Source organism: Miscanthus floridulus, chromosome 4 (assembly GCF_019320115.1).
Source record: "Miscanthus floridulus cultivar M001 chromosome 4, ASM1932011v1, whole genome shotgun sequence".
In the NCBI taxonomy this organism is placed as follows: domain Eukaryota; kingdom Viridiplantae; phylum Streptophyta; class Magnoliopsida; order Poales; family Poaceae; genus Miscanthus; species Miscanthus floridulus.
Genome location: NC_089583.1, coordinates 76,011,070 through 76,022,272, shown reverse-complemented (window position 1 = coordinate 76,022,272; position 11,203 = coordinate 76,011,070).

The following is an 11,203-nucleotide window of genomic DNA, read 5'->3' as shown; positions in this document are numbered from 1 at the left end:
AACACCTCTTAGCCGCCGAACCACCAACTGTTGGTCGACACAACGGGGACTAGCGTGTTGGCAAGCACGTGAACCTCGGGAGAAAAATCGGTTGTCTCTTGTCATTTGCATTCTCCCGGTGATTGGCTTAATCTTCATCTTGTGATTGGTTCATTCCCTACACGGCGGTATAATCACCCTACTCACTTATTTACATTCTTGCAAACTAGTTGATACAAGCTCTTTAGTGTAATTAGAATTGAGAGCTTACTTTATTTTTACACTCATCTAGTTGAGCTCTTAGTGAGTAGTTACATAGCAAGTTTGGGTGCCTAAGTAATCATTGCAACTAGAATTGTTGGATAGGTGGCTTGCAACCCTTGTAGAGCTAGAGCAAGTTTGCATTACGCTATTTGTCATACTAATCAAATTGCTCTAGTTGATTTGTAGTTTTTTAAATAGGCTATTCACCCCCCCCCCCTCCTCTAGCCATATTAGGACCTTTCAGAGCTCCAGTGATAGCTTGACGCAGGGCATGGTGGATGATGTGCCAGTCACTATGCGTTGATAGTGTGAAGAGCCGAGGCTCGGTTGGTGCCGAGGCCGAGCCATCATGGGGGCTCGATGGGCGCGAATCCCAAGGCTGCCGAGACCCTAATGTAAATTGCCAAGGCTTGGAGGGAGCAGTCGGTCATGTACACTGATTCTGAGGCTATAGTGACCCAGACTTGACTCCCCATGTCATGTTGTTCCTAGAGCAGGGGTTAGGTAGCACAGTGCAGTGCGGGCGTTGGTCATGGGCACAGTACCGAGCACAGCGACCGGTAACCCCTGCCCTGTCCTGTCCCGGACGGCATGGTGTTGATGCGACTTCCCGTCTCGTCGGCTGCTCTACTGTGTCGAGCCGTCGTCCGGCTAATGTCATGGGAGTGGTTGGTCGCATTAATTGGACGTGACGTTCTATTAGGGAGATCGGTCGAGGCGGAGGCGATGGGGCTGTTGCTGAGCCGGCCTCGAGCGAGACGGAGAATTGGTACCACGTCCGAGGCCTTACGTGTGAGGCCTTGAGCGAGGCAGAAAATCGGTAGGCCGTCCAAGGCCTCTCATGCAAGGCGGAGAGTTGGTGGCCTCAGACAAGGCCGGGGGTTAGCCAATAGTTGTCTCTTGGCTTTGATTTTGACAGGGTCTAAGCGATTTTTTCGGTTTTCACCTAGGGACCCCTTTTTATGGTACCCGACACATTTCCTGTCTTGCATTCTTGTATTTCTCCAAAGCTGGATCGTGCCTATGCTTGGACCTAGGCTCCTGTCTTCCACTCATAGCTGTTGTCTTGTATCCAAATATTTGCAAGGAATTTTAGATACGTGCCCAAACGATAACTTATTTTAGTCGAAACATATAAATAAGAGTAATTATCCTATGCTTTGTAATCACCTCAACCAAACTAGGTCAACAAGGTTCACAAAACACAATAGACAATTAAACTTAGTCCTAAGAATCAACCACTAAGAAGATTGAAACAAGGGAGCAAAATCTACTCTGCTGTTCCATACCAGACACATCTGGGTCTGGTATGAGCGGACAGCAACCCTAACCGGGGTCCTTCGCTTAATCTTCAACCAATCCAATCCAAACTTTGGGCATTGCTTCTAGACAGGTAATGTAGCATCTCTACTGAAGGAATTCTAAAATCATGCCCTAACCGCTTAGATCAGATGAGGTCCGGGATTAGGGTACCTTAAGAGAGTGAATGAAGACACGATTGGAAATCCAAGTCCTAGAGTCTTCGATCTTGATGCAAATCTCCTCCGATCCAATCTCCCTCTCTTTCTTTTCATGGTGGAAACTCGAAATCACCAATGGAGGTCGAGGAGAGGTGGCTGGGTTGGCTAGAAGGAGGAGAAACTATCTTGGCTGAAGGGGTACCGGCCGTTTTATAACCCTGCTCATACCGGACACGTTCGGTAGGCATCCCCGCCTCTAATAAGTTGGTCCGGAAAGAGCCAGAACCCACGACAAGAGAGCAATGAGCCTTCCCTACTCCCATAAACAAGTATGTGCTCAGGATAATAAGTCTGTGACCTGACTAGAATCCAATGCAACGGTCGGTCCTTAACCAACATGGATAGGGAAAACAATGTAACCAAGCTATGCCCCATTGGCCGCAGGACACAACCCCTTACACCCACCAATACCCGTACCATATCCCTGCCCGGTCTCCATTTCCTTTAACCATTTTACCATAAGAGTGATAATAATAATCCCCTATTGTGGATAATGGCAGGTTACTCATGCTACCGAAAACCCTAAACATAGCAGCTACTCGACCTATGCTAGTAGGACTCATAGGTTGGTATATCTTTGCATGTAGTTTCCATAAAATGCTTGTAACGTAAATGCAAATCACATATATATATCCAGTGATCATTCAAAATAAGGGTTATGCACTGGGGCTTGCCTAGGTAAAATATAACCAAGTTAGCTGTTCATCATGGTGGCATGATATCAAATCACCATCTGCTTCCTCAACTCCAGATGCCTTCATGATCCATCGTTGTTCCTATTATGATATCTGTGGATACAATGTGGAAACATAAATACTCATGACAATCGCAACTCCAAAATACAATTACGCTGCTAAGGTAACGAGCTAACTCTAATGTCCAATGTACCAGGCTACGTACCCACGCTGTCGGACGAGGCATAATTCCCAATGAGTATTTCAGCTACGAAATCCCCAGGCATATCCTTAATTCATTTTATTGATTCAATATATTTTCAAACCAGGGCGTAATAGGTATTCTAGCACACTAATTATTATATAGCTGCAAAAATTGCAGAAAGCACATAATAATATTGTGAAGCAACTGTAAATTTTTCAAAGCTAACACTATCATGAGTTTACCACAAAATTTCTTACAAGCTCACACTTTAATAATTTTTAGAGCATGTTAAATCTTTAAAGCAACCATGAAATATTTTAGAACCCTATGAACCAACTACACTAGTAGATAGATCATGATTTTAGAAACTTAACAAAATTAGTTTCATAATTTTTGGTTTCCTGCAAAGATTTATTTTGAATTTATAAGTTTGCCTTTAGCAATAAAATCGGAAAGTGCTTTGGAAAAGAAAAGGGCGGACATCCACCTATTCGGCCCAACAGCCCAACGCGGGAACACGGGCGCGCATCGCAGTAGGCCCAGCAATGGCCCAAGACGGGGGAGCCCGCGCGCGCGTGGCCATTTTGCAAAAGAGGATTTGCGCTCTTAGGAAATCGAACGACACAAGGTGGTACTATTTTACTAGACTAGAGTTATGCACAAAACAACCCAACAAGGATCACCTTCACAACAGGGCAGTCCCTAGCACGCCTATGCGCGGTGGCGCGGCACTTCGGCGATAGTAGCAGCTGCGCCGGCCACGCTAGATGTAACACCTCTGGTGTTACGAGCTCGTTTAGCACCGAGATTTAGACCTAAGAAAAAAAATTTGAAACAGGTTTCTCAGATTTTTTATTTAAAACATACTTGGAGCGATAAGTGAATCCTGTGTGACTCAGTTTTATGGACTCGAATCAATGCCAAGTTAAATTACTCAGTGCGTAAAGATATTTAGGAATGTCCGATAATGATTCTAGCAAGAAAATGGTGAATGGCTTGTTCTGTTGGATTGAGCATGAAAAGCAATTTTTATAAACAAAATAAAATATAGCTTGTATTTAGTACTTGAATAAATCTGGAGTGCAAGTTAGTAGTTAAAAATGCAACTCTTGTTTTGGTAAGTAAAAGTTATTCAATAGTATATATGATAGCTCAGAAATCGAATCTGAGATTTAAACTAGAACTTTTCGTTGAGTCGGCGAGAAATTGGATTTATGTTCCAAAAGGTCAATTCTGACGAATTATGTTGAGAAAAATAGTTCAATAGTGCTTAAGTATTTCACTCCTATAGGTTAGTCTACAGTATGGGATAGCTCATGTTGTACTTGTTAGTTGAAATCGATAGGATTTAGATCTTTTGATGTTGCTGACGATGTATCGTTGTTCCCATACGCGCCATGTCGTCTCACACGTAGCCAGGTAGCCAACAGAACCACGCGACACCCCTATGTTCAGTTGCTGCTTGATCTCTTGTGTCCTTGCTGTTGCTGCTACTGTCCTTGCCACACTGCCATCCTGGCTACTTGAATACAGCGGTGCGTTTCCCCTGCTCAGAATCAATCATCGGAGTTATTTGCGTCGTGCCGCGTTGTCGAGTCGTCGTTTGCTCTTTCTTTTCTCTGCTTGCCTACCTTTACTTGTCCCTTCTCTACTAGATACTGTTGTTGCCATGCACTGCTCTTCCTTGCCTCCATCTGTTCCCCTTCTCTAAATTAGTCAGCTGATTTGTTGCGTCGTCGCGTTGCCTGCCGCGTCGCTGTTGCACGTGGCCACGCTGAAGGGTCAAGATGGCGACTAGAGGGGGGTGAATAGTCGTTACTAAAACTTAATCGTGTCAGCTAACCGAAACAAGTGCGGAATTAAAACTATCGGTCTAGCCAAGACTACACCCCTCTATCTATGTTCTCTAGCACCTTGCAAACATCCTAATTAAGCAACAAAGGTGCCAAGCTAACTAAAGCTCACCTAACCAATTCTAGGAGCAATGTCACACAAACCTATGCCACTAGTATTTCAAGCAATGAGGGAGCTCCTACACATGCTAGTAAGCAAAAGCACAAAGCCAACTAAGCTCACTAGCAATGCTCAATAACAAGGCAACCAATGCTAAATTAGAGAGCACAAATACTTAGCTACACAACCTAAGCAAAGTGACTAACAAGGTTACACAAACTAAATTAGCCACGCAAGGAAGCTACTTCTATGCTACGCAAGCAAGAAGGTAACTAGTGAGCTACACAAGCACAATGTATATAAAAGTAATCACAAGCTTGTGTAAGGGGATTGCAAACCAATGGGAAGAACAAGGTTGACACGGCGATTTTCTCCCGAGGTTCACGTGCTTGCCAACACGCTACGTTCCTGTTATGTCGACAGCTCACTTGGTGGTTTGGCGGCTAATTGGCATCACCCGCCAAGCCCGCACGCCGGGCACCACAATAACCTACCCCGAAAGTGAGGGTAGCTCAATGACACGCTCAACTAGAGTAGCTCTTCGCGGCTCCCACGGGGCGAGCACAATGCCCCTCACAAAGCTCTTCTCTGGAGCACAGCATAAGCTTCTTGCGGGCTTCGACGGAGACCACCACCAAGCCATCTAGGAGGTGGCAACCTCCAAGAGTAACAAGCACCACCGGCTTGCAACTCGATCACCTAGTGCCACTCGATGTAATCTCATAATGCAACGCACTAGAATCACAATCACTCGCAATCGATTCGCACTCTTGCAAGCACAAGTGAGTTAGAGGGCATCCAAGCACTCCTACACAAGCCATATAGGCGTGAGGGTGCTCAGCAAGCAGCCCAAGGCCGGCCACACACTCCTTTTATAGCCCCAAGGGCTAAAATAGCCATTACCCCATCACTAGGCAAAACGAGCACTGACCGGACGCGCAGGTCATAATGATCGGACGCTCCCAACGTCCGGTCACTTACAGAGAGGTTTCAGAGACGTTTTTCAGCGACCGGACACGTCCAGTCATCATCGACCGGACTTTCCTAGCATCCGGTCGCTTCTGGACACGCTAAAAACACTGACCGGAGGCTGTGACCAGACTCACAGGTGCTGACCGGACGCAGACCCTGAGCGTCCGATTGTTTTTCGCGCCTGCGTCCGGTCACAAACCTTTGAGCGCTAAAACAGCCATAACTCTTAGCTCCAAACTCCAATTTCGATGATCTTGGATATTTTGGAAAGCTTACTCAGAGGGCTACACATACCACCTACATACTTGATCCAAATCACAATGGATCAAAACAGTATTCCAATCCAAGGACCATCCTATAGTTCGGAGTACACCGAAAACCCTTTTTCTCTTCTCTTAGTTGATTCACGACAACTCTAACTTCTTCTCCTTTGCAAATGTACCAACACCACCAAGTGTGCACCACCATGTGTTTGTGTGTTAGCTTTTCACAAACATTTTCCAAAGGATTAGTCACTCAACTTGCCACGCCACTCGATCCAAGCGATGATGCAAAGTTAGATCACTCGAGTGGCACTAGATGACTGGTATGCAAACAAGTTTGCCCCTCTTGATAGTACGGCCATCTATCTTAAACTCGGTCATCAACTTCTCTACACACCTATGACCGATAAAATGAAATGCCCTAGGTTATACCTTTGCCTTGCGCATTCCATTCCATCTCCTCCAATGTCGATGCAACATATGCACCAACATGATCGACAATGATATGATCCACTTCATATCATCACATGATCATATTGGTTCATCGATCTTGACTTCACCTGCTTTTCACCGTTGCCTTCGTCCATTGGCGCCAAGTCTTGCTTAAGCTTCACCGCCACGCAGTCCATCGCTCCAAAGCCTCTGACTTGCCCTTCACGCTTGCAACCGGTCCATTAAGCCAAGTCTTGTCTTGATCTTCTCCACCTTGATCACATGACTCAATGTCATGTCTCATGTGCAATAAGCTCCTTCATCATCACATGTGTGAGCTTTGCAACATCTCCAAACCATTTTCACCTTAACGGCATATGTAGCTCACACACATGTACTTGTGGAGTAATCACATGTGTATCTCACATAAACACAATTAGTCCACCTAGGGTTGTCACTCAATTACCAAAACCACACAAGGACCTTTCAATCTCCCCATTTTTTGGTAATTGATGACAACTCTACAAAGATATTAAAATTAAGCTCTTTTGGATTCATGTTGCTTGCCCAAGCAATTTTACCATGTGTAAATGATTTTGGACAAGTACCACAAACCCAAAATGGTAGTATTAGCTCCCCCTACATATGTGCTAGAGTGTTTGTTTTGAAGCTTGGACATATGCATAGATTGAAATTGTGGGAGAGTAATTACTACTAAATGATGCTAAGGTGTATAAAGTAAACCTTTGAAGCGTGATACCAATCGGAGTTACACCTTTAAATTCATCCTTAGCACCATGATTAGCTAGATATCACTTGAAAATAAAATCACTAGATACCTCGTGAGATCAACATTAAAACCAAGGTACTAGCATTACTTGAAAAACATACCAAGTGTCTAGCTATCATTCTATTCATGCTAGTTTTCATTTCATCAATCAAATTCTACAACTAGCATACCTCACACAAGCATGCATATTGAATTTAAGAACTTATGCAATGCAAGCAAGCACATGAATATGCACATATCAAATGCAATCAATCAAAGTTCATGAGCTTCCTCCCCCTATTTGTGTGCTTCTCTTGTCCAAGAATTTTGATCCATCTCTTTTCTTCAATGTTGCTCCCTCTTTGTCCATGTCCATGTCCAACCTCTACTTCTTTGTTTCAAGCTTTCCTATCTTATCTCTCCCCCTTGTACAATCTCAATCTTAAAGCTTTCATATCTTTGTACAATCTCTCCCCCTTTGTCATCAATTTCCATAAAATGTGTGCTTCTTATTGATGCAAAGGTATGCATTTGGGGTAGATGGTTGAGACTTGAATCTTCCATTTTTTATGGACATCACTTGATTGTTAGAATGACACCACTTGTAGATACCACTTGTATCTTGTGTAGGGCTTCTTGAGATACCACACAGAGGATCTTTGGGCTTGATATCAATTTATGGGACACCTCTCCCTATGTGATAGCATGGGTCATCCATTTGATACACTTGAGCTCTTGTAGGTGAGGGATTCATACTTCATTTGATGAACACTTAAAGTTGAGGATCACTTGTGGAACCACCATCTTGCATGATTGATACCATGTGAAGATGTGATACCACTTGAAAGAATCTTCTAGTATGGAACCACTTGTTGGATTTGTCAATAAAAACCATTTCTTGAACATTTGCTATCTTCATGAGTACCACTTATAGGATATCACTTGTGAGTTGATCTAGACATCACTTGTGAATTTGATGAAATACTTGAGTCTAGATACCATTTGAAACAAACAAACTAGATATCAATTTGCATTGTTGTCTTGTGCTTATACTCTTGACCATGAGCATCTAAGTTGACTTGAACTAAATTGATTTGCCTAAGCTTCCAAGTTTGGTTTGAACCAATGACAAGCTTCTTCACACCTCTTACAAGGGTTATCTTGCCAATGTTGTACTTATCACTTGTTGGCAATCCAAATTAAATTAAGTACTTGGGTTCACTAGCTCATGAACAAATTCATATACTAACCACTAGATCAACTAATCATTCAAGCAATAGTGGTAGGTTATGAATATAAACATTTCATTTGTTATACATGATCCTATGAAGTATGAACTATATGCACTAACCACATACTAGTAAGGGTTGAAATAATCATGCACATTACAATGATACCTTTGCTATGTTGGAGTAGAGGATAGTCACATAGATTCCAATTCATTACTCCGATAGCAATGCGAAGTCCAATTATAAGCTTGGTGAAGACTAATAGATACTATTTTGAATTCCATTCTTCACCCATATGAAATGAATACCACTTATGATCAAGTGCACTTTCTTGTTGTGGTTGGCTTGCTTCATCTTTTGATCAATGCTTGCATGAGAGCATCAATGTGAGAGCACCACTTGAAATATCATGATTAGCTCTTTTTTTGGGTGTCTTGCTTTTCTTGATCAATCCTTTTGATTGCTTCAACTAAGCATCTCAAATGTCCCTCGGATCACCACTTCCATGTTAGCCTTCCAAGTATCACACTTGGTTTACCTACTCATAGGCGGCAATCCCCTACACTAGGGAGAAGTGACCTCTCTCCAAGAACCATTCTTGACACTCACTTGAAATAACTTGATTGATTGATCCAAGTTATGGACTTAACTTTGATGAGTAACATTGATTCCTTCTTTAAGTCCTTTTGTTTCAACTTATTTAAGTCAATTTCTTTCCACCAAATAATTTCCAATAGTCACTAGAACTCAAACTTCATCTTCATCTTGAGCTTGGTCTTGATCTTCATTTGAGTACCAAATATGTGCAAAGTACACTCCACAATTAAATGACCTTGTACTCTTTGCTTGTCATGCTTCTAAATTATCTCAAAACCAAACTTAAGTACCTCAAACACTTGTAAACATGTTTCTAACTTGAGGACCTTTTAATCAAAGTGACTCTAGATCAATCTAACATTTATCACTTTTCTAGCAGATTTTGTACCCTTCAAAGAAAAATGCATATCTCCCAAAATACAAATCTAGATGCCACAAAATTTGGTGGAGACGTGGCTAATTAAGTTATCTAGCAGCTGTAAAAATTTGAGATTCATTTGATTTCTAGATTGCTATCATATTTCAATTCTTCCACCACTGCTACATGCTGAAAACTGCTGCACTATAGCTGACAAGATTCACTCTAAAACTGAAGCATCTCTTATCCAATTCTTATGAAATTTGTACATAACCTTATACCATAAGTCTAGAGCATGTACACCAATTTTTATGCTAGTCCAATAAGTTTTGATCACTCAAACATGGCTAAGATCACAGCTAGCTCAGATTTTATAATATAGAACAGATTTCAATCATTTGAGCTATACTTCATCAAATATGAATCAAACTTGAAACTAACTCATTTGAAAACTTTCACAAGACATAAATCCATTCAATCCACTTACTAAATGTCATCTTATGAACTTATCCAGCACAAATCAATCCAAACTTGACTACTAATCAATTATCCATTCAATCATCTCATAGTAAGCAACATTGCATATTTATCCAATTCAATCAACTCATATGCACCCAAATGAAATGATCAACAAGAGATATACCTTGGCTAACTCATGATCATCCAACTAGCAAGCTTCAACTCAATTATTTGTAAGTCATCAAATATATCCAATGAATCACCAACAACTTGAATTATAGCACTTGTATGTTGATAGCACTTGGACTTCACTCAATTTTCACTTGGCATTAGGTTTGGATGTGCACTAAGCTTCATAACTTGATTCAATATATGATGAACAATGTGAGATCAATTGAATCAAGTCTCCAATGCCGATGGTACCTACAAACAATCATCCACTTTTTGATGGTACCCAAACAATTTTGGGTCCTCTCAAGTTAGGTGCAACATACGTAGGCATAGCCTTAGTATGAATAGTGGGATGTTTTGCAATAGCAACCATAGAGGTACTATTACCACCCTTCCTAAGCATAGAATCATCATTAATTGAAATAGGCTTAGGGGTGTTACCTAGGGGACATGAATGTGCCATGTGTCCCCTTTCCCGGCATGAGTAGCACTTTCTCTTTGATTGAGCCTTCCCTTCCTTGCTCATGTGGTGCTTCTCATTGCCTTGCTTCTCATGGATTGCCTGAGCCTTCTTATCAAGCTTGGTAGGATAGTTAGAGGCAAAGTGTCCTGTACTTCCACACTTGAAGCACTTAATATGAGCATAATCTTTCTTCTCATCTTCATTCTTGCTCATCATCTTGGCATCTTGAGTTTGCATTGGATGCCTTGCCTTTTCACCCCTTCTTGTTTTCTTCTTCTTTATCATCAAATCACCACCATCTTCATGGTTGATCTTGATTTGCTCTTGGGGTGTCTTCTCTTGCTCAACTTATGGCTTTGATTGAGGCTCTTCTAGTTGCTTCACCAATTGCTTGATTGGGCACATTGAGGTAAGGTGACCCCAAGTGCGGCACTTGAAGCACTTCACATGCTTGAGCCTCTCTTCTTTTATCTTCTTGAGCTTCTCAATGTTAGGGCAACCATTTGCAAGGTGTCCCACTTCATGACACTAGTAGCACATGGTATGAGAGAGCTTTCTTTGTTGTATCTTCTTCATCTTTCTTTCTCTCTTTATTTCGCCCTTTGTCATCTTCTTTTTGAAGCCAAGGCCACACTTGTCACCATAGTTTCTTTGAGTCTTCAACATGTGCTCGAAGGTGACTTTTGAGTTGTAGCACCTCTCTAGCTTGTTGCTCAATTTTTTCACTTGTTCATTGAGCTCATTGTTCTCCTTCAAAAGGTTAGTTTCATAAGACATAGAAGTAGAACAAGCATCTATATGTGAAGAGCATGGCATATCTAATAAATCATCACAAGAGGTGGATACATGCTTCTTGCCTGCATCACAAGGGTTAGCAACAATTTGTGATTTATCA